At 31.0% G+C, this 25225-nt stretch overlaps 1 protein-coding gene across 2 annotated transcripts in view; it reads right to left on the bottom strand.

The window, feature by feature from the left end:
- LOC149488359 (uncharacterized) overlaps window positions 1-25225 on the bottom strand; it is a 74394-nt gene that overhangs the window by 48496 nt on the left and 673 nt on the right. The window contains exon 2 of one of the 2 annotated variants that reach the window (XM_089694957.1): window positions 783-799. The exons of the other annotated variant lie outside the window; for it this stretch is intronic. The gene's annotated coding sequence lies outside the window, so the exon portion shown is untranslated. The remainder of the gene's footprint in view (window positions 1-782; window positions 800-25225) is intronic. 2 annotated transcript variants of the gene reach the window in all.

Below are 25225 nucleotides of genomic sequence, written 5' to 3'. Positions count from 1 at the left end.
CATCCAATCGTAACCCTTCAAAGCAGTTTTTTATAAATATTATTTTAGTAATGCTAATATGTATCCGGCACCACTTCATATTATATTTGAAAAGAAATTTCAATATTTGAAAGGTAACTTCTTTAATATATTATGCGATAGTTAGCCAGTTTTAAACGATAGTAGAGTCGAAAAAAGAACACGTCTTGAGCTCCCAGCTCCCAGAGTGGTCACGTAAATCTAATGAAAATAATTCCATATTTATTTAAACGCAAGTAAGCTACATATCTACATTCAAACTAATTAATGTTTGTAAGCTTGTTGAACAGAAATTTACGTAGAAGCAATATCTCTATAATCCTCACGTTATATTACATATTTATAATAAACTAATACTAGGAAACTATCTATAGGCCATGTTACGCCTACGCTTGAGGGACCAAATTACTATGTTGAGGTGAATGAGAATCAATACACCACAACATCTTTGTTATGAAGGCTCCCTCAACAAAGGTATCCAGGCAATGTTTACCTGAACTGAATATTGCGGGATTGCTTTTGATACAAACTCTATATGTTATGGGTGTCAAATAATAGTATTTAGACTAGATAATAATAGGTATTTAGACTGTAATAATAAGGTACTTATAGATTTGAAGGGGTAGCGTAAATGTAAGCTGAGCTGTGTTATTTCTATTTATAAATTATAACTTGTAATGTTTACTATAGTTCTATAACAATAGTACATCTATATGTATAGTTTATGAAACTATAAAATAAAAGTTTATAAATAACTTGCATACCCGATGTGGAAGTATATCTGAAAAAGAAAAAAAAAGTTAGCTAAGTATATGTTTACTATGGCACAGTCGTATTATCATGCATTAAAGTAAAGATTAATACTAATTTCACACTGTTAATCCAACTTAAAAGCTTCAGTTAACAATCGCATCTGCCTCCGAGAAATATCAAAATGTTATTGGTAAATTTTCATGTTGATTCCTAAAATTCTAGCAGTTCTACGACGTTTTACCTTGTTACGCGTATTTATTTCAATAATTAAACGATTGAATCTCAACTTCCATATAATACACAATTTGTTTTAAACATCGATCGTATTCAAAATGTTCGTTCCAACAAAATTAAAACACATACTTTGTATAGAAGAAGCAAGTCGACTCAATCATGGTGAAGTTAGACAGTTCTCTGAGAGTTAGCGGGAAATAATGTAGTTTTACATAGTTGTTGGAATTACTTTATAACGTAACCCCAGTTCTATGAGTTAGTTCCAATACTAAACGCCTTAACAACTTAATTGTTAACTGTGATTCATGTTACTTAGAGCAGGTTACCGAAGCCAAATTGTCTATAATTACTTCCCAATAATACATTTGGGAGCCGATTAATTCCTTGTAAATTGATATTAATATTAATATTAATGAAACCAGTGTAGAATTTACTGAATTTTGTGGTTGTAATTACAGAATCTATGTTGTATTTTTATTTTGAAAGAACATTAAAATAATAACTGGAATACGTTCTATTTTATAATATTTGGAGCACAAATATACGTTACAAAATATGCTACGATCGCTACGAAAGTATTATGTATCGCTCTATGTATTTATTGCTTTTTATTGACACAAAAAAAAGTATCCATTAAAACATCTCCATTAACATAAGACTGTTTAATTACAGCCTTGCCATGTGATACGATTTATTCAAGCATGAACGATACCCGTCTCCATGCAATGAGGTTAACCCCGTGACTTGTGAGTAACGACAATGAAGGCATAAATAAGGCATGAGTCGATACCTCACTATTCGTATTCTACTATAATATTATGTGAAAACACCGTGGTTGTGTGGTTGTGATGAAAGCAACAACAGACATATTTTACGAGCGTAAAAAGAAAGACGTATGTATTTCCTTTATAAGTAATTTTTTTGATAAATGTACTGCTTTACACCATGTATTTTCAGTGTTTTATTTCAAGTGAACACCCATAAAATTTTGTCACGAGCCGCCTCTGCTCTATACTCTTCTATGAACTAAACTTCTTACTATTATATATTGTAGCAAAAATTATCACTGCTCCGCAAAAAGCTCTAATAACACATCCTTTATCAAAACGATGCAGTGACAGCCCTAATTCCAAACCCAAACAAAGGTCACATAATCATAAAATTGCACACAATCACAATATTTCGTAGGGCTGACACGACCCCGTTAGCGGATCAACCAGTCCTCCGATTACGTCCACTTTGGCCGCAGCCTTTAGCGTGGATTATACGGAATACTGATCTGAACTCTCATTTGGATTTAGGCGTTGAAGCGTGAATCCAAAGACGCATAAATCTCATAATGACGTGAATGAATGTGTGAATAAGTCTAGCCTTATTTCTAAGCCTTTACATATTCATTATAATTACTGGTAACCTTAGATTGCTGTAATTCTAAACATTTTTCATTTAATTTAATCAGTTTTCTTGCGTAAAATATAATCATGTAGGCACTAACGTAGAGTTTGAATTTCATAAGACTTGACTGTGTCGCTTAATTAAAATAATTATATTAATTCAGTCCTGAAAATCCCTGTAATTCTTTTAACAATTCAGAAATTTCAAACTAAATAGTCTGCAATTTAACGAAGTCTTTTAAACGTCCCCGAACTCCGCCTCTTAAATAATATATATCGTCTTTATTTTGGCCTGAAAATAAATTTGCGAGCCAATTTTCAAATAAGACACTATTTTCAATTTGATTTTATATGCATTTATCGTTGAAATACCTACTTTTACATACATATTTTTATATCAACTATCTAGAAAAACTGGAGTTATGTTCTCACTTCAAAAATAATAATTTACTCATAATAAATCGATCCCTTATAATATTAGATATTATAATAATATCAACAACAAATACAAGTAGGACGTAAATAGTGGATGCGAATAAAATATGAGCGTAATTACTTGATTCATATGCAAATAAGCAATGTTTTATGGACCCGATGTGCTTTTCCTGGTTTTGTATTTATTTATTAAACGTATAATTTATAATATTATGATGTCCTTTATAACATTCTTGAATATTTAATTTTTATATCCAGTAATAGCCAGCATCCAAGCAAAGCCAAATATTCCGTAAAAATATTTTCTTAATCATTTAACGATTTATAATTAAACAAAATATGTAAACAGTTACTCTAACATCCTGTTAAAGCTGTGCGCGACGTGTTTAAAAAAGTACACCGTTGCAGCTTCCAAGAAACCAAGCTCCTTGCTCGATTCTAAAAAGCCATCAACGAACCGTTACAACCTTCAGTACTGTTATCAATTCGCCACCTGCTCTCGGACTAATGAGTCGCGAGGAATTTTTATGAGATTCACAATCCTGAATGATATTAAAAGTAAAAAAGTTTCTCAACTTTGGTTCAATTAATCAGATTTGAAAATCTATGTTATACTAATTAGGTTATTATAGTAAATAATACAATCCAGTCTTAATTCTACTGGTTTTAAATAATAATGGTTGCGACTGACAATATTCTGTCTACGATTATCAACTACAAATAAATAAATAAATAAATATTTCGGTACAAATTTCACACACGGCACGATCTGATCCCATACTAATAGACTAGAGTAGATAATTTTTGAAACAAAAAAAAATCGCAGTCGGATGAAACCCATTAGAAAAGGAGGGGAATATGATAAAAATGTAAGGAAAAATAAATTACGGTCAATCCGAGTTCGGGAAGTGAGAGGGGGGAGCTTTTAAGAGAAAAAAATGGTCTCTCTCCGACAAAACTACTAGTCCTACGGAAAAAAGTTCAATGGCAAAGTTGTAGGTAATAAAAAGATCTACAACTTTTGTATTAACAATTTTTTCACATAACCTCAAAACTTAGGTGAAAAATTCAAATAACCAAGTTTTTGGTTTTTTATTTTTATCTACTTCAAAATTTATTGTTTTTCTACGAAATTTGGTGAAAACTTACTTTATTATGTCCCAAATACACTGTAATTTATTTGATTGAAAATATTTATTTTTTCGCCTTATTTTGAATTAATACCAAAAAAACAACCTAATTTTCAATCGAAAAGTCACCCGTCAAAATATCAGCTTTTTTCAAAAACTTGGGGTGCTTTTTATTCATTGAAATCTCTACTTTTATATGGTGTAAACAAAAATAAACACCACCATTATTAGTAAATGTTCTCAGGAAATGCATACAAATAGTGTGAAAATTAGCTTTTACTAAATCAGGCACACTTCTCGAACTACCTGAAATGTTTTTATCGAAATCAATTTGCTTTTGAATATGCTGTAAAATATTAAACTTAGAACAGATAATTATTTTTCTTTCGAAATATTACCGAAAAGCCGATACAAGAGAAGATATAGAGTTCGAGAAGTGTGCCTGATTTAGTAAAAGCTAATTTTCACACTATTTGTATGCATTTCCTGAGAACATTTACTATGGTGGTGTTTATTTTTTTTTACACCATATGAAAGTAGAGATTTCAATGAATAAAAGGCACCCCCAGTTTTTGAAAAAAGCTGATATTTTGACGGGTGACTTTTCGATTGAAAATTAGGTTGTTTTTTTGGTATTAATTCAAAATAAGGCGAAAAAATAAATATTTTCAATCAAATAAATTACAGTGTATTTGGGACATAATAAAGTAAGTTTCCACCAAATTTCGTAGAAAAACAATAAATTTTGAAGTAGATAAAAATAAAAGACCAAAAACTTGGTTTTTTGAATTTTTCACCTAAATTTTGAGGTTATGTGAAAAAATGGTTAATTACAAAAGTTGTAGAACTTTTAATTAACTACAACTTTGCCATTGAACTTTTTTCTGTAGGACTTGTAGTTTTGTCGGAAATCGAGAGAAACCATTTCTTTCTCTTAAAAGCTCCCCCCTCCCACTTCCCGAACTCGGATTGACCGTAATTTATTTTTCCTTTTATTTTCATCATATTCCCCTCATTTTCTAATGGGTTTCATCCGACTGCGATTTTTTTTATCTTTTCATTATTTTTAAAGGCTTCTACCCCAGTCTATAAGCTTTCGCTTGTGTTATAGAAAACAGATGACTGATAAACATACATATATAATTTTAAATAAATACTTATGTAGATAATTAACACCCAGACACAGAGCAAACATCTATTTTCATCACACAAATATTTTCCCCGTATGGGAATCGAACCCACGACCAGTGGCTTGTAAGGCAGGGTCACTACCAACCAAGCCAACTGGCCAGTCGAACAAAGGTCGTTAGGAGTCCTCAAATATATTAATCGATCAGAATATTGATAAACTTTGACAGAATTATTATAGATCCCATTTGCCTCAATAAAATGGAAGAAGCATGTGTTTAATATTAATACATAACTTCAGTGCCGTATGTATCATACTTGCTTACTCAATCTTTGTTATACGTTATCTCTGTTTGATACATGAAGTCAAATATTTCATCGCTTTCTTTGATTACTTTCTGAAAAGGAATATTTTCTTTTCAAGATACAAGGAAAAGTTCATGTTTCATTACAAACAGTAATAATGATTCTGATATTTAATGATTTGTAAATTGAGAAGAAATCAATGTTTCTACCCTTAAATTTCAGACAGCGCTTTTGTTCAGTGACGCCATTTGATGCTCACTATCTATTCTTCATTTCTCCTATAAAATAATAAAGCCCTTCCATAGATTAAAGAATTAAATTCGAGTTTTCCGACTACAGCTTTATTTGATTTAAAATAGCGACGGCTTTGTACATTTCAGTCCGCCGCTGCAAATTGCGAGGCGTTCGCAGCTTGCTCGAGGTGAAATAAAAAATATCCGATCCAAACCACTCGAACTTCTCAAGTTTTTAATTTCGATAAAAGCTTTACTTTATTGTTATTGCTTATAATTTTTTCCCACTGTGTTTTTCACAGAGTGTATTTTCATTTCGTAGTTACAAATGCTACTGTTATGCTATAAATTGAAGATACATAATATATACTTTTTCATTAAAATATGGACCAACCTCATTTATATTCCAAATAGTTTTGAAACACCAAACTGTGTTTTTGCTTTTTTAGTTTTATTTCAGTAAAATGAGGTTTATTTATATTTTTAAGTAATTGATGTTCGTGAGTTAATTGGTAGGTAGGTGTCTGTTTTCTTCAAATTTAATTAACAATCATATTTGTGATATTTTATTCAAGTATTAGCTACTTATATGTAAACTATTAATTCATTAAAATTTGATAGCAATTATTATTAAGGTATTCATAGGATCCTCGTGAATTTTATAGACTAATTTCATATTCTGGGAAATAAAAGATAGAAACCTATATATTTTTGAACTCTTGAAGAATTTGCTTTTAACAGTTATTTTAAAAACTCTTAGGTACGTTTAATGACATGAATAAGAATACTCATTGTATCTCCATAAACATGAGAAAGCTTTTTTTTGTAATTATAATAACGTCTCAACCGGTGTCATAATACATAATATAAATAATTACGCTCCCACAAGTTTTTCATTGTAATTCAAGTATAATGCAATAAAAAATTAATGCTTGTAACAACGTAAAACCAGTTAAGACCCTGGAATGTTGCCATGGTCGCCTTTGGTTTGTCTTGGAAGAAATGTCATCATAATATAATACTTGTGGTATCTACGAGTGAGATTAGCACGTACTTTATTTTGTAAGAAGGTTGTCCAAGCAGGATGTTCCATTGCCACGTCAGTGTCGAATAAATAGACGACAAATTTTGAGACAAGATTATCGTAGATAATTTCTTCTATAGCTGCTGACCATCCTGGTCTCTTTTCTTCCAAGATCTTAATGAGTCTATTAAATTATATAATTTTGTTTTTATTAATATATCAGATACATTTTTAATGAAGGCCTTGAGTGCTAAATTTCCCCACAAGGTGACATGTCACTTACTTTAACTGAATCGTTAAACTGTAACATAAATCTGACAAAGTAATCAATATTATATATGTATCTAGTATTCAATATTAAACTCAAACTTAATCCTAAGTAAATCTCATTCTATTATTCCATCCAATTACTTTGCAGTGTAGCTCTGCCTTAAAAATAAAGTATTTACAGTTCACGTTGTTCACCTGCCCCATATAGGTACCTACATGTATACAATTTTTAGAAATAAATATAAAGGTTTAATCCAGCCAGCGACTGCAATAATCCGATTTCACTTGAATTCTGTTTGCTAAAACGTTCAACTAAATACAAATGGATTGTATTTTTCACTCAGTTGAAAATGTATATTTGTTCAACGAAATATAAAAGTCAAAACCGTTTTCGATATTTAACAATTAATGGAAATTGTATGTTTGCTAAATGTCAAATGTTACTCTGTAAACATCATGTTACATTCAATTATTGATCACTATTAGGATTGAATAGGTGTATTTCGAGTAGGTTCTACAGTATACTAATGAATGGAAGCCCATTGTTCCCATAATATAATCTCGAGACAAGCTACATCAAACAATGGTGTATGGGCCAAATGCATTTATAAACTTAACTCAAATTTAATTTATTCACAAACATTGTGCAATTACGTACGATTCGTTTAGATATTATAAACTTAAAAAAGTACAAATTTTTCTGAGCCAATATTGAAAAAGTGCGTAGCCCAAGAAATAGTTTTATTGCCCTCATCCCTAAAGAGCACCTGGAGATGAAACAAAACCGTAACAAATGTGTAAGAATTACAAATTGCCTTTATACATTACTTCATTGGCTTGGCTCAGGATTTTCTAAGAAAAAACATTTCCTTTGCTCAAAGAAAACAATACAGCTACTTCTCGAAGCGATCGAAATTCCGAAACATAAATCAGAAGTCAGCCAATCGAGTATTTCCATAATCCGCCCATCGGATCACATCAGAAGGCAATCGTCACTCATTTTAATATTCAAAATAAAGCTCCCAATACGCTGATCCCGAATCACAATCGAAATCTAACTGTATTACATTGCTTTCGATATTTCCCGGGATTTACCGCTCCAGCCAGCGGATTTACAACTTTGACCGAAACGTTCACCCATAGCATTTTGTTAGCTTTTTATTGGCAATTTGTTACCTCTTGTATCTACCGGACGGTTATTTAGGACCAAATTGAACTTCACTTTCTTCATTAAATGTGTTCGTTAAGTTTTTTTCTGTGTACTATAATATAATGTTGATGAATTATTACCAAGATTATTACTGATAGAAAACTCTATGTAGAGTTTGTCTCATCAATGGAACATTTATTATATTCTATAAAAAAGTTCTGCCTTAAAGCTCCGATATGTTATCTACATTTCAGAACTATAAAGTTCCTTCAAAATACATTCAAAGGTTTTATTTTTATAAAATAGGTATTTAAATTTGTAATTGCGAAAAAAAAATCTACAGAAAAATAGCCAATGAATATTCATATACCAAGTATGGCTTTTACTTTTTTCCCTATTCTACATATACTCGCGACCGCTAGTAATTATCTACATAGACCTCAGAGTGTACTTATGGATATAAACTTAATATTTGAAATGGATGCAAGTTCTATGAATATGAATATATGACACAGCCATTTTGAAAGTGCAGTCCATAAACCACCATATGGATATATTTTCCTTTTATTGTATCTTTTAACGGAAAAGGGATTAATGTGAATGCGTCGTTTTTATAAATTCATTAAAAAGTCATTTCTATTATACTATTAAATATGGAATACTTGCATCATCTCAAACACAAAATAATTTATATTATTATATTCTAGACTTGTTCTATCTCACACTTCTACCACGCTGTTGACACTTTTTAAATATTTTCCTATAAGTATCATACTTTAAAAATTGCATACCGTTTCAACAATTGAATATTCATGCGTTAAAAAAGTAAGTACAGGTAAGAACTCGATTGCAAGGATATTGGAATACTTTCCTATATTTGGAAGTAACGTGGGCGAGAGCGACTTGACCGAGAAAATAGTTGTTCTTGCATGCGTTTCAATTTACCAAATAAACATTATTATTTTTCGTACACTAAGCTTTTATCCTCTTATTGTGTCTTGAAATTATTCTAAAAATTCGTTTTTCAATCACGAAAAAGTGCAGTTTTATAAAAAACTATCTTCTCTCTTAAAATCTAATACCGAGTTTTAATACAATGACGGATAAACAAGTACTAAGAACTTAATAAGTGGGAAATAATTGTTCCTCAAAGAAAAGCATGACATAACATTACATAACTATTGAAGTATTCGTATAGGTTCTGTGAACGGACTACGTACACGTGTGACTCGCATATAAGGAGATTTCTATTTATAGAAGGACGACGGCCCTGTCACTGACCTTATAGTTTAATGTTTGAAATGTCAACCTTTTTAAAATTCATAAGGACTAGCCCACACATCGGCACCTTAATGTTCATATAAGTTTGAACTCTAGTGTTAAATACGTTCTCAGTGATGGTTATTTATTCCTCTGTTCGTGTGTTAATTCGTGTAAAAAATCAAAACTATACAAATTTTGACTGTTGTTTGACAAAAAGGCTGTATAGTTTAAGATAAATCAATGGCTGAAAATTATATCTTCGTTAATTATTTGATCGTATGTTATTATCTGCTGCTGGATTTCAGCTACAGATAGATTGACTTGAAACCCTGAGTCAGTCAATATTACCTATATACACGATAACCACTATTCTCATCAATAACTGTTCTTTTATTACAAAATCTACCGAAATTAATAGATAATATATTTATGAAATAAAACATGAATTAAATATTCATTTTCAATTTGTACGTCACAAATGTTGAATCGTAACGAGTTTAACAAAACCATTTGCTTTTACATCAACAATAATCTCTGAAACTTGACATCTCTGTGAACAATATTTAATTGTAAAATGGATTGTATAAAACCCCTACGGAAATATGGAATGTTTCAGTTGAAATTTGTTACATGAAATAAAGCGATATATGTAAAGAATATCGAATGCCATGAGACATCCTGGCATTGATAAATAATACCGTTTGCAGCAAGAAAAATATATCCAATGCATTTCGAGATAGAATACTCACGTATGCGAACTTTACAATATGAATGAAATTATATATTTCACTAAATAGTATTTAAAACAAAGTCGCTTTCTCTGTCCCTATGTCCCTTTGTATGCTTAAATCTTTAAAACTACGCAACGGATTTTGATGCGGTTTTTTTAATAAATAGAGTGATTCAAGAGGAAGGTTTTAGTATATAATTTATTAGGTTTTACACAAAGCGGGCGAAGCCGCGGGCGGTAAGCTTTGTTTTATGCTATTCGGCTAGTTATAGCATAGAACAATGTTGCTTTCCGCCGTTTGTGTGTCTGTATTTTTTATTGTGAATAGGGAAGCTGTATGCTCAGATCTTGAAAATTACGCAACAAAATTTAATGTCTTTTTAAATAGAGTTGTTCAAGAGGAAGGTTTTAGTACATAAATTGTTAAGTTCCCTACAAAGCGGGCGAAGCCGCGCGCAGGAAACTAGATATCGATAAACTTATCAAACTTTTAACATATAAAAATCAGGCCGCATTCGTTCTTAAACAACGGTACAATCAAGTTTTTAAGGATACGTATTACAGGTATTTTTTGATGAACAGTTACTATTAACATATTTATATCATATAAGATAATGTCTTTATATAACTGAGAGCCGTTATGACGAATAAATTAATGAATTTTAGTAATACTATAGGATAGATACAGAAAACGAAATGAGGAGATAAAAATATGAATAAATAAAAAATATGATACTGAGTAATGGCGTCGCGTCGTTGATTGTTAATAAACATAATATATTGAAGAAAATAACTGTTACTATTTATACAACACCATTTCAATAACCTTGAACATAACAAATATTTCAGTCTTTCGTAATATTGTACAGGTTCAAACCACTTTCGTCAAATTCATATTGCCTTAAGCTATTTCCATTTTAGGTAATGTCTGCAATACACGTACCTACTTATCTATCTCTTCCTAAAGGGGTTAATATCTTAATGAGACAATATTTACCTAAATAATTTCAAATATATTTAATATATTTGAAATATATTTAATAATTTAAATTAATAAAAATATATTTAATATATTTAATATATTCATAAATGACCTCCCACTTAACTTAAAGCACTCAAAAATATTTTTATTTGCAGATGACCTTAAAATTCTGAGAACAATTAAATCAACCACTGATAGTACTCTTCTCCAAAAGGACATAAATTCTTTGGCAGAATGGTTTAAAATCAATAAAATGAAACTTAACTCAGAAAAATGTTACCATATACGATTTAGCAGACATAGAAGTAGAGGTATTATTGCACCCAGTTATCAGATTAATAATCATATCTTAGCAACAGTAGACAAAATAAAAGACTTAGGTGTTTATTTCGATGCAAAACTTAGTTTTCACGCTCACTTCAACCATATAATTAATAGCGGTTTCAAATTGTTAGGTTTTTTACTGAGAACTTGTAAAAATTTTAGGAACCCTCTCACAAAAATTACCCTCTTTAATGCCCTTGTTAGAAGCAAATTAGAATATTGCAGCGTAATATGGAATCCAAAATACAATATTCATATTAACAATATTGAACGCATTCAAAAAAGATTTTTGTGGCATCTTGCGTATAGTTGCAACGTAGCCAAAAAAATTCGCAGTTACTCAGAACGTCTTGATTATTTTAAAATACGAACACTTTATCAGAGGAGGAAGGTTTTGGATCAGGTCTTTTTACATAAATTGGTGAATGGTTCAATCGATTGTGTGTCATTGGTATCTCAGCTTAATTTTAAAGTTCCAGTCAGATTGCCTAGACATTCTAATAATATGCCGTTCCATACAAAATTCCACAAAAGTAATCTAGGCCATTATTCAGGCATTTCTCGCCTTACCAAAGAATATAATAATATAGTTTCTGGCAATAACAAGACTATTGACATTTTCTCAAACACTGTACATAAATTTAAAAAGGAATTGCTCTCGATTGAACCTTTACCAAAACCCAGTTGATCAAATGTAGTTTTATTTTAACATTAATTAATTGATTATTTTGCCGTCAAAATTGGATTTATGTATTATGTATATGTATACTTTTTACCTAATCTGCAGCTAGCTGCAGACTGTGTGTCTTTGATTTAATGTTATATTAATTGTTAGTGGTGGTTGCCTATAATTGTGACAGCACTATGTCTACGATTGTTATTACTTTAATGCTTTTATCTATGTATCAGTGTATGTCATGTTGGTGATCCTTAATGAAATAAATAAATAAATAAATAAATATAAAAGAAATACTCTAATTACCTACTCAGTTTCCTATATCTTCCACTATAGTAATAATAAATTATAATATAAATAAAAGACGTGTGGCTCTAGGGGACTGCCGCGGTAAAGCTATTGCATGCTATGCCTTCAAGCCACACCTCCGTGCCCGTCGGAGTGGGGAGCGTGAGGTTTTTTCGTTACGGAATTTCTCGATTCGGTCCCCGCGCTCAAGGCCCGCGATAGAAGCTATGCAATAGCTTAATTATTATATTAATAAATTATATAAATAACTTATAATATTTGCGATAGTAGGTAATAATAAAATACAAAAAATCCACCATTTTTTTATCTCAAAAGATTCCCATAAAGCATAGTTCTCACCGCATTGCTAACTATGTCGTACGTGCTGAGGTCACCAAGTACCGTTAAAACAAATGGCAAAATTGCCCAAGTTACGAATGTAAAGGTAGAGATGAGGGCCGCGCCTCTCAGCCTGTTTGAATAGCCGACATCGTTGCGCATAATCGCCTTCCTTGCCTCACAGTTTATTTTAGAATACATTGGAATGTAATTGGTATTCATGATATAACTTATTTGAATATATATTGGCCATTTGTTGGTGTATGATTTTTCTATGCATTCATAAACTACTATGAACTATTATGTTGTATATTTTTAACACAGTTTAACTACATCAAAACTTCCGCAACTAAATATCTTAATTCAAATAAAACCTAAATTCAAATATAAGTCAAATCGGATAAAATCTCAAACATATTATTGAAATACTTTGAAGCGCTGAACCGAATACGAAAATTTAACGTATAAAACGAAATAAAAGTTTATTTAGCTCGAAATTTTCACTTTAAACGTCCCTATACGATCCTCTCCAATAACAGCCGCGAACTCAAATCATGACTGATACACCGACATTGCGAGATAGCAGCGCCTAACTTTTCCAATATCGCTACACAAACTCGCGAAATACTTTCATAAGCGATTTATAATCATCGGATAAAATGTCTCTTAGGAATTTAACATTATCTCAATATTACATCTACTACTAATTCATAAAGAAAAGCAGAATACCGCCGAATCTAAGAAACTTCGTGAATAATTCCCCTTTTACGACGCTCAGACAAAAATAATCGAATGGAAGTTCGAAGTAGTCCGCAGATAAATGGCATAATTCTGAACCGAGAGATCCTATTTGCAATTGCTGCTAACATTTCGTGGAACTTGGCTTTGATGACTCTATTTATTACCTTAAATGTTAATTTACAATGAAGGATATGAATTATACGGCAATTTCGAAATAAAATCAAAATGTTCAGAGCAATTTATTCCCTTATGTCCTTATCGTTTCACAGTATAACCTAAGTTTGAAAATCACATAATGTGATACTCTGACGGTTTCCTGAATATGGTACCTAGATATAACAACGATCAAACTTTTGTTTGTTTATACTTGTAGCTTTAAAGAGCACTAATAAGGCCTACTTATGTTGTTAAAATTACGTATGTATTATAACTGGGTTTACCGTACAAACGGTTACTAAGCAGCATTTCAAACAAAGTCATGAAACCGTTAAGACAACGCACGCAAATATTTTGTCTTGCATTTTTCTAGCACAGTACGGAAGCATTTAACGATATCTACTATATTAAATAACAGAGAACACTGAATATTCAATGTTATATTTATATATCTGTTTATCTGTCTATTTTACTCAATCAATTTTAAGCACAAACATAGGAAGTAATATTGAGGCATCTAATGAAGTAAATCTTCGTTATTTTTTGTTATTTTTGTGAAAAACTAGTTGACTCGGCTTCTCATGAAAGCATAATTAGGGTATTACCACTGTTCCCGGTAATTTTTCCAATTTTCGTTTTAATAAGAAACACTTGTACATTTACAAATATTTCAATTTGTCGAATTGTTCCAGGCGTTCTCGTATTTTTTCCTTAACAACAAGTATAACGCTTTATTACATACTTTTCACTATCGCAAATTAATGTCATTTGCTCTACAAATGAATCGAGTATTAAATTTAAAAAAACGCATTTTATCACATCCAGCTCGCTTTTAACATTAATGCATTTTCAATCGTGAGAAGTTAAAACAATGTAAAATTGTTTGAAACACTTTCACATAAACTATTAACCCGCGATAAACATTAATATCTAATTACACGCATGTCCGCATATGCCGTTAATCTTTCACATTCTTTCGTAGAAAAGAGCATAATAATAAATAAGGTATTCAGTACCTAATTAGCAATCCTAATTGTGACTGTCTCAGATAAGTGACAGATAAAGCTTTAGATAAGACTTATTCAAATTTCTATGTATTGAATTTTTAATTTGATTATAATGAACTGTCAAATAAATAGGTACACTTTTACACATAAAGAAGTGTTGTTAAATGCATACACTGAGAATCTTTTCTTTCTTAGATAATAATTTATAATTCCAATTAAGTTAATTTGAAATATGAAATTTTAGTTATTCTTACTGTATAATAAAATATTTAGCTTGATGTTCTAAATGAGAAAGTTTGTTTGGATGGTTTTTCGTTTCAGTAACGCCATAACTGCTGAACCGGTCTAAATCAGACACAAGTAGCTTTGATTTAATTATAGGTACCTACTGTAGGTTACTCGTTACCTTTTTTAAATAATCAATAAGTACTAAAATCGTAATTCTTCGAATACAAGGGCAAAAAAAGTTAAACCTACCTAAATTCAATTTATTCAATAGTGAGGATTATTATGTTACTTCGAACTCAATAAAGTTATTGATAGTTTCAAAATGTCAGGTTTACAAGTTATAAACTTACTTACTTACTAACCCAAAGAAAGTCATGGCCTCCGGCAATAAGAGCCATTTGACTCTATCCCGCTATATCTTGAAGTATATAACTATTTAATAATTTAAAGGAATCAGATAGAATTGATCAGCTTAGAATTCTGCCAATGGAAATGCGCTTTATTTTTATAACACGTCAAAAACTTTATCACAAGTAATATTCACATTGTCAAGTAAAATATTTGAAATATTTGTGTAAGCATAAGTTTATGATTTATTCCTACTAAGCCTCTTCTAAATGGTACTTGTGAAGTACATTTCACCAGAACAAAACGTTCATATTGTGCACTAGCTTCAGCACACGGCTTCGCTCTCGTAGCGCTAGTTTAAAAAGCCTATAAATTTTGATTTTTTTTCCTTGTTTTGCTCAGTACTTTTTCATGCAAAAGACATCTTTATAGCGACATCTTCGGCATTTATCATATGATTAGAACAGTATAATGTATACAAATACTAAAGTAAAAAATTTGCCTTCAGCGTAACCTCAATTTTCCACAAAATCTAATTATAGCGCTATTTTATTATTCATTTATAAAACACAATTTGAAATTTTTAATTTCGCTGCAAATTTAAGTAGCCCGAATAATAGAAGCGAATTAAAATATTATTTGCAATCTTCACTATAAAGAAAGTAATATGTTCACTTTCACTGGACACACTTAAAAAAACTACTCTAACGTACAATGTCTTTCAATACTAGTACTTTATTAATTCATTGCTTCGTAGAAATACATTTTTTCTATAAGCACCGCATTGATAATTAGAAATCTTTAATACACTTGCCATGTAAAAATAATTAATGCTCCATAATATAAGTCTTATTAAAATACAAATTTATGCAAGCACAAAAATAATATTCTAATTAGTTATTAACTATGGAGTAATATTTAAAAAGTACCCACCAACGAGATCACCAAAACTAAGCTAAACAATACAAAGTTTTTATCCTCTTATTGTTACTATCTCAGGTTTTACATAATTCCGTTACAATTGCATAATTTTAAGAGCAAACATTAAAAATTTTATAATTGTCTTTCCGCGAAATTTTAATATTAATTGACTTTCGCCGAATGAAACTACATTCTTTGAAGCCACGTTTTTATTCCATTGTCTCATCACAAAGACGATTTGAACTTATTGTTCAGACGCTTTTGTACGAAGGGAACGATTCCTAGAAAATAATATAACATTTCACGCTCAAGAACGCGTAAAAAACGGGATACTTTACAAGATTAAGTGTACTTACACCTTCTTAAGTTAATGAAGAGCCTACATTAGGGAGTGAAGAAACAGAGCGCAAACACATTTCTTTTTAATGTCAGTTATACGTTTAGCTGTAGCGTTTTTCTAAGTGAATATTTCGTCGTAACGGCTTTATTTATATAAAAATAAAGGCTCACAATCTTTTTAATGAATTTGATAAATCTGACAACAATTAATGTTGTGCAATTTGATAACTTAATACATGTTATACAAAGGAGGTATAAATAGTAGTAGGTACCTACCTATTTATGTAATACCTATAATGTAGAGCCACCCAATAGTCCCAATACATTATAGTAGCTAACGCTAGTAGAGCTATAATTAATATTCATTCTCAAAAAAATATCCACACTGTGAATTGAGAACCTTACGTCGTTTTGGGAACGTCAGTTAAAAATCTAAACAGTTTAACACGCAAACTACATAATTGCGTTCGTAATGCGTAGTATTATGTACTGCTACTTTTTCGTTTTTAAATAACTGTAACTACGTAACTGTATAAATTTCTCATATTATCTTAACTATCCATCCAAGCTCGCCGAGAATAGAATAATAAACATTGAATAACAAATGTTTTCGTAAGAAGTTTTGCAAAAAAAAAGCTTTCCTTTAATGTTTTAGAAGTTTAACAATATTGATCCGTGGTTATAGGATAAAATCATATTTTAATTCGATAAAATAATTGATGGAATGAATAGATGTAATAAAGCTCTTCAATAATCTTGTAATATATCATTCAATGCTGAAAGGTAGTGTACAAAAACAATTATTAGTTTTATTATAATACGGGTTGTAGGATAACTTCTATTCTAGAACAAAAGGTCAATGGCCGAACCGTAACGGTAGGCAATAATTGTGTAGAAACTAGTTTATTCTGAAGTATTAGCTATATTGAGTTTTTTCTCTGTTATTAAATTATTAAAACTAAAGGTGTGGCACATGTGAGATCTACGATAACAACATACAATGTTGAATAAAAATATTATTTACAATAAAATCAAAATCAATATACTATAGGTATAAAAAATACAATTCACAATTATTAAGGCCGTGTACGCGGTCCGTGCGCTGTTTGGCTCAAATATGTGATTTTTCAAACCAGATTGTCCATCAACCACTTATCTTACAAACATATGAATTACTAATAATTTTAGGAAATTTTATTGTCTATATAGTTAGTTAAGAGTTTTTTTCAATTAATACAGTATTTGTGAATACCATCAAGATAACTGAGCCGATGATTACTTAATTTCACTTTTAGTGTCAATTTCGAAGCTAAAAATATCTGAAATTGCTGACAGATCTAACACACAATTATTTTTAACTAACTGCAAAGATCCTTATTAAAATAGTTAGTTAAAAGATTTTTTTATTTTGGACTCCTAACTTACGAAATTAAAATCCGAACAATGTGAATTTTTTTAGAAATTATAGTCGACAAAATGATTATTTTCACCAAGATATTTGACTTTATTGAATATAATTTATACATATTTCAATAAAAGAATGTCTTACTTATAAGATAAAATTTAAAAAATCAACTAAGGTACCTCTATTATTTTTCTACAATTTTTTTTAAAGTACTATAAAACACTGCGCGCGACCCGATTAAAATCAGTCGGCAGCGAGCCTTTCCAGAGAGAGGACATGTTGCTCGGCGCTCTCCTGTGGACCTATGCTGTTCATAGTAAAAGGATAGCGCAAGCCGCGATCTATCGTAATAGATCGCGGAGATTTTGACTTGCGTTAAATTGAATATGCGCTCTTAAAGCTTTCGTGAAAATCGGGGCACGTAGTGAGCCTTTTTATCAACTTTTAAATTTATTTTTATCTTACAAATTGGAACACAAAATGAAACAATGAGAATAATTTCCTTTTTCTGACACTCAATAAATTCATATTCGTATTTTACAGCATCTTTATTATTTATTCAAATAACTGAAATATTTTTACAAATAAATACAAACTAAAAATTTATTATAGCATCCGTAATTACCCTCATATGAACAATACAATACATTCTACAATACCATTTAAAAAAATTATTTGTTTCTATATTTGTTATACTACAATCCTTTGTGGCACAATATTCCAAATATTATGCTCTATTGAATATGTAATCTATAATCCACTTAAATATTCTTTTTTTATTAAATCTAAAAATAGTTAATACTTTTGTACACTAGATCATGCGTAACAAAATGCATGAACTGGTGACCTACTATTACATTTCCGAGCGAGTATTTCGGAGGTATACCGACTATAGAATAGCCGAAATATTTTATTGTGGTAGATACAGTAAGATTGTTATATTGCTCTAGAGTCTATATATATTTTTGAAAAGTATTTTGTTACTTAAAATTATAAAATTATCTATATCAAGAGCTTTTACAAATTAATTAGCAATTACTGTTACTTACATAGAATTGTTAAAACTAGGCTTTAACAATTGAGGAACCTGACATTGTTCATATATTGTAAAGTTGTTCTTGTTTTCCTTTTATGAATTATCGTCTAATGATTATTATCGTCATAGGACAAAAAATCTATACATAGACGTGAAGTACTATCACAAATTTTGAAAGACACAATCTGCTCTTCCACATACAAACTGCATGACTCCAATTTCCTTAAACCAGATTCTCGTTGCAATGCGACCCATTTATACGTAAACCGATATTAGATTTCTAAAGGTGGTAGTCGAGCCTTAAAGATGAAATCCATATTATTCTATAGACGTCCGTAACACAACACTGCAACCTATCTTGTTGATGCAGATGCTTGCTATTGAACTGTTTCCATAAAGCAGTGTACCTACAGTGGAAGTAACTTAATTTCTTGTCATATTATATCAGCGTATATTATGTACCCAGGTCGGGGAAGCTATGTATAGTATTGTATAACGTGTAAATCTTCTCAAGTGTTGTGTTCCTTCTTATCAAATGGTGGAAAACCTAGATTTCAACAAAGCACTAAATTTTAAAAATTAATTTATGAACAAATTGGAGATGTAGAACTCTAATATACCTACTTTGTAAACAGATCGATGATAAGCCAATAGAATAAAGAATACTATTTGCATACAAATTCTTTCATATTTTTGAGAGGAATTTATCTTATAGGTACTAGAAAGAGATCGCCTGTCCTAGTCGATTCATTATTAAAACCATTGTATCACAGAAAAAAGCAAAATACTCACTTAAGGTAGAAAATAAATTTCTTAAATTACCTCTAGATTGTAGATTACTCCATTTATTTACTTAACAGCCACTAGTGGCCGTCTAGACTCTCTACAACTAAAATATTAACAAACATCCTAGAACGTTTACCCTTAGTTATTCAATTTACGCTATAGTTAAAGTAAATTTGGAAATTTACTTTAAAGCTTGCTCAGAGTAAACCACAATATTTCTGAATATAGGTTGAACCCCGTTTAAGTATTCCAGACAAAATAATATACGATTGTACCTTATGTATAATTATTACCGTTCTTCCTTAATACAAATTGTATGTAGATATTTTTATATAAAATTGGGCATAATTTGCCATGAAGAAATAGAAAGTGATAACCGTTGGCTATTTTGGTGACACTTCGTGACTATTGCAGTGAAGGCGATCAGGTTAAGGCTCAAGGCGAAGCACATAGCCAAATACCGAAGCCAATAAGAATTACAATAGATGCTGTTATCTCAACTGGTGTATTGAGCACAAATTCTCGTTAGAGAACTATACTCACGTTCATTCTATGCTACTAGTTGTTGATAGTTGTTTCCGGAGATTTCATATTTTACGTCTATAGGATAAAAGAGCAACGTCTCTTACTACATAATTCGACGCTATAGCAATCGACATGGCTCCACATAACTCATACACATTCCCTGTCCAAATATGATAAGATTTTAAAATCCTTGACATTTTTAGAGAAGATCGATAGCATGATGTAGAGCGTGCAGAAACGTCGATTTATAAAACGTCTTACGTTCTTTGTAACTGCCGAATAAAGCTGACGTTGAGGGATTGAAGGCATCTAGCTGAAACTTCCGTACATCGGGGAACGTAAAAATATTAAAGTTGAACCTTTCCACTTATGCTCGGCAAATTACCGTGTGCATCGTATCCTTTAAAAGTTAGTATGAAACGAAAACTTTATAACGATCTCGTATCGACTTATTGTTGGAAATTTTCAAACTAGGAAGGAATTTAATATGCAAGATTATTACCCTAATTTAAAGTTTACATTTTAACCGGATGAACTCGTTAATATATCAGCTAAGATCCAAATCCAATTATACCAAACAAGACTAATGAACTAACAATAATCTATTAACAGTTAACACCATAAGCGCCTCGTAATCTCCACGTGTTATACCTAGGTACCTTTGACATTTTGAATTGACTGCCAATATTGTTGTTTATACAATAATTTTCACTATTCATCATAATTTCACCTTAACACCTAACGGCATATAAAATCTCAGATGGACGTCATTTAAAATATATCCAACTAAATATTAATATATTCAACAAATCTTCTCTCAGAAATGCTTTCAATTACACATACCTACATAATATATACCTATACCGACTATTGATATAACAGTTGTATACGGATTGAAATGGCACAGTTACTCCATACACGCCCGGAACGAAAACAAATACCTTCCTAGTCCATCTTGTAGAAATCAGTTATACAATATAAGAAACTGAGGCGATCCAGTCATGCTCTCATAAACTGGAAAATCCGATTGCCACGATATTATTAACTACACGGATAAATTGATTTTCATGTTATATAAATTCCTCTCTGGCTAATTAATTTTGGATGGCTCCGATGCAAGTATATGTTGCTACAAACTTTTCCGACACATATTATGTTAATTTATGGTTTGATCGGAATTTCTAGAAAAAATATAATTTATTTTATGAAGACTGACAGTTATGTTGTTTATCTGTAATCTTCTTTTCTCTAAATTTCTATTGAATTGATTCAGGAGACTACCATTATCGCAAAATTTTATTAACTTATAGGAAAAAAAATCGATACAATAACGAATTCAAAGCGAATAAAAGCTTTTACAAATATTATCGCATCCGTCATCAAAATATTCAAAGAAACAGTTCATAAATGATTTACTAACAAAAATAATTTCTTATCTTTACGTATACCTGTATTTATTAAATGGAACACCACTTCCTTTCTCGATAAGATATTGTCTCTAAGCTTTTTTTCCAAGCTCAATGACTCATAATATATGCACGTATTCTAAACTTTTAAGCTAAATGAAAGTACATATAATTTCACACAAGACTCTTTATTTGCATTTCTATGATTGAAAAAAAAATACGAATAGCAAAGCGGCTTCAAATGTCGTAAAACAAAACATTAAATCTTAAGCACACAATTCACTTACACAGGTTGTGCAAACAACGCAAAGAAAGTGCGTATATTTTATTACGGATGCTCCATACTTTCTTCTCTATACGACTCATATTTCAAACTCAGCCAAGTAAACTTATCACATTACTTTTACTGGATGTCAACTTAAATATAACGTCGTATACTGTCCCCCAGTTAATTGCATATTTTGTTCTCTAGTTCTATAAGTCAGAGTTACTGAAACATTCTCTCTGGGAGTATTAAAGATTATTTCTCCAAAGTTTAACATTACTTCAGACCTGGGTAATATTTCACGTCTAAGACACTAAAACGCCTACCTACGCAGAACATAACTCCGTCTACGAATGTATTGTAGTACCTAGTGCACACTAAAAGTTTTGCGTTTCTAGCCACCCATAAATGTTTGAATTTCGAATGTTCTATTTTTTTAACATATGAAGTCTCATAAGTTGAGGAAAAAAAAATTTGGTGGGAAGCACTTGTCAATTTTTTTTTATCTCAAGTTGAAGTTCGTTGTCCGTAGCAAAAACGGAACTAACACGAAACAATTTTAGGGCGATGATTTTTGATGATTTTAAAAGTTCGCTTTCTCCGAAAGCTTGCACTGCTCGCCTTCAAAATACTTTTGGGAGGGAAGCACCTCATTTGAGCACTGTAAGGCATTGATATGCTGAATTTCATCGCGGCCGTGTTTCTCTCCATGATGAAATTCGTGAAGGTCAACCCTCAACTGCGATCACGGAGGAAAATATGGCTACCGTCAGACGACTAATTTAAGAAAATTGCCATATCACTTATTAGGAGATTCGAGGACATTTGGGGATTGGTATGAGCCAAATTCAGAAAATTTTACATGAACATTTCAAAGTTAGGAAGCTTGGTTGCCGGTGGATTGCTCCCAAACTCACTCCAGAACAAAAACGACATCGAGTAGATTGGTGTTAAGAAATGCTATTAAAGTACAATTACGGACATTCTAATGCCGTGTATAATATCGTGACAGGATATGAAATATGAATACATGGTTATATTCCAGAAAGAAAACACCAATATTCTTTGTGGGTGTTTGAAAGTGACAGCAAACCAACCAAATTGAGGCAGGCGAGAAGGGTCGCCAAACAAATGATTGCATTATTTTTCTCTAAGACGAATCCTGTCTGCACTATCCCACTCGAGTAACAAAAGACTGTTAATGCTGAGTGGTACACCACTATTTGTTTGCCCAATGTCTTAGAAAAAATAAGAGAAAAGCGACCTAGAAGTCGCATCTTGTTGCACCATGACAGTGCTTCGGCGCACACCGCGAACAAAACAAAGTCATTTTTGGCTTCTGAAAACATAGAGCATGTGACTCATGCCGCACGCAGTCCCAACCTAGCACCTTGCGATTTCTTCCTTTTCCCAAAAATATATGATTCAATGAGTGGTTCGACATTTACGTGGCCAGAAGAGGCCGTGGTTGCTTTCAAACAGCACGCAGAAAACATACCCTCGAACCAATGGTCCTCATGTTTCCAGAAATGGTTTGAACGGATGAAAAAGTGTTTTAAATGTAACGGAGAATACTTTAAAAAGTAGTAAATATAATATTAGACAAGTAAATTGTTTTATTTATTAGTTACGCAAAACTTTCAGTGTGGCCCACGTATCTATTGAAATATTTTGTGGTACTGTCGAGCTTTTAGAGAAATTTTAGAGAAAATTTAACGAATAAATAATCCACGTAAATTTTCTTATTGCACATGCAATAAGAACGATAGATACGTATCTATGCAGAGTATGGTTTGTAAGTTAAAGTTAATTATTGTAAAATGAAAATAGAGTGCATGAGTAGGTACCAGACGCTTTCAAATACTGACAAATGATGTAAAACTACAAAGCAATAAGAAAACAGTTATACAATACACAGACGCTTACATCAGTAGCGTTAAAATCACTTACAATTGAGTTTTTACTAAATCCACCTTTCAATTTGTCTTAACGTTCTTATTTGGTTTGAAAACTATAACAAATTGTTGATTCAATTTGCAAGAGTTCGAAATGTTTATAATTTTTATGTAACATTTCATTTGTTGGAAAGGTATGAAATAAATGAAAACGTATATTTCCTGAATCCTAGTGTTTTCAATTTAATCCTCGTGGGTTTTCTACATTGTTATCCTTTATTTTGTCATTTAAAATACATTAATTTATCAACATTTACTGATGCAAAACTTTGATAAAAAAAAATACATATCTACAGACTACAGAAAATAGAATTTACTTCACATTCAGAAAAAATGCTTTTATTTTTATTCTGAATATGTTTAATAGTAAAAGTACAAACATTAAATTATTTTTGTAATAGCAAATATGATTTCTCATTTGATGAGTTGGACCAACGTATTTGATATTAAATAAAATATGTTCATTACAAGTTTTGGATAAAGCTCTCTGGGGTAATAAAATATGTATTAAAAAGGTCATCGGAATCGCGAAAACCCATTTATGTAATACCTACGTTAAGTTAACGAATATTGAAGTAACTAAAAATTTAATTTTAAAATATTTTAAATACGATTTGAAATGATAATAATTCCATTTTGGATTTTTATACAATTAACAGCTAATTTGGTGTATGCTTTCTAAAACTTCATCGCAAAACTAATGTAGAGTTTCGTGTTACTTTCTTAACCATAAAAAGAGCCATATGAAATTTTAAGCCTGATATCGTATAATAAATAAACCATACAACATTGCTTCTATATAAAATATTGTTCCTATCATAAACATGTGTTTGCGAGCCAGATTCCTACTCTAAAGAACTTTCAATTCTATAATAGAATAGACTAGTTCAAAACCCACAGAATTTTACCATATTGAGTCATACAATCTTGATTGGTCGTTTACTAACACAAGCGGTGAACGGTAAACCAAAATACTTCCTGCAAATATGACTTGGTATTGTTTTCCTTTCGGCTCAGTGGGTCACGTTCAACATCTGATGCAATTTGTGATCATTCTCATTCCAGTTTATTCGACAATGGACCGAAATTAGCATTATTATGTTGCTACAATGCTCGTTATACCGCTTGCAGAACTCGTGTTGTTTCCATGTAAATGATAGTTTGATTAACGTTTCTATTAACGTACGTAAATTTTAATTATACAAAGAATACACATTTCTAAAAAATATATAAACAAACGAAAATTAATTCATTTCAATCTTTGAATCGTAAACTGGTTTTTATCTTGCCTATCAAGTGTTGAATGTACGTGACACGTACCACGGAATATATTAGGTATGTTTTCAAGATCCACCTCAAGAATGCTTTAAAGTACAATATTAACTTCACTACAACATATAAGAACTTCATCTTATTAACCACTGACCGCA

Source organism: Colias philodice, chromosome 5, assembly GCF_061535455.1.
Source record: "Colias philodice isolate Cphi_HAF_F1 chromosome 5, ilColPhil1 Martin Lab GWU primary, whole genome shotgun sequence".
Taxonomy (NCBI): domain Eukaryota; kingdom Metazoa; phylum Arthropoda; class Insecta; order Lepidoptera; family Pieridae; genus Colias; species Colias philodice.
Note: the sequence above shows the minus strand (reverse complement) of the source record. Positions and strands in the feature narration are given on the sequence as shown.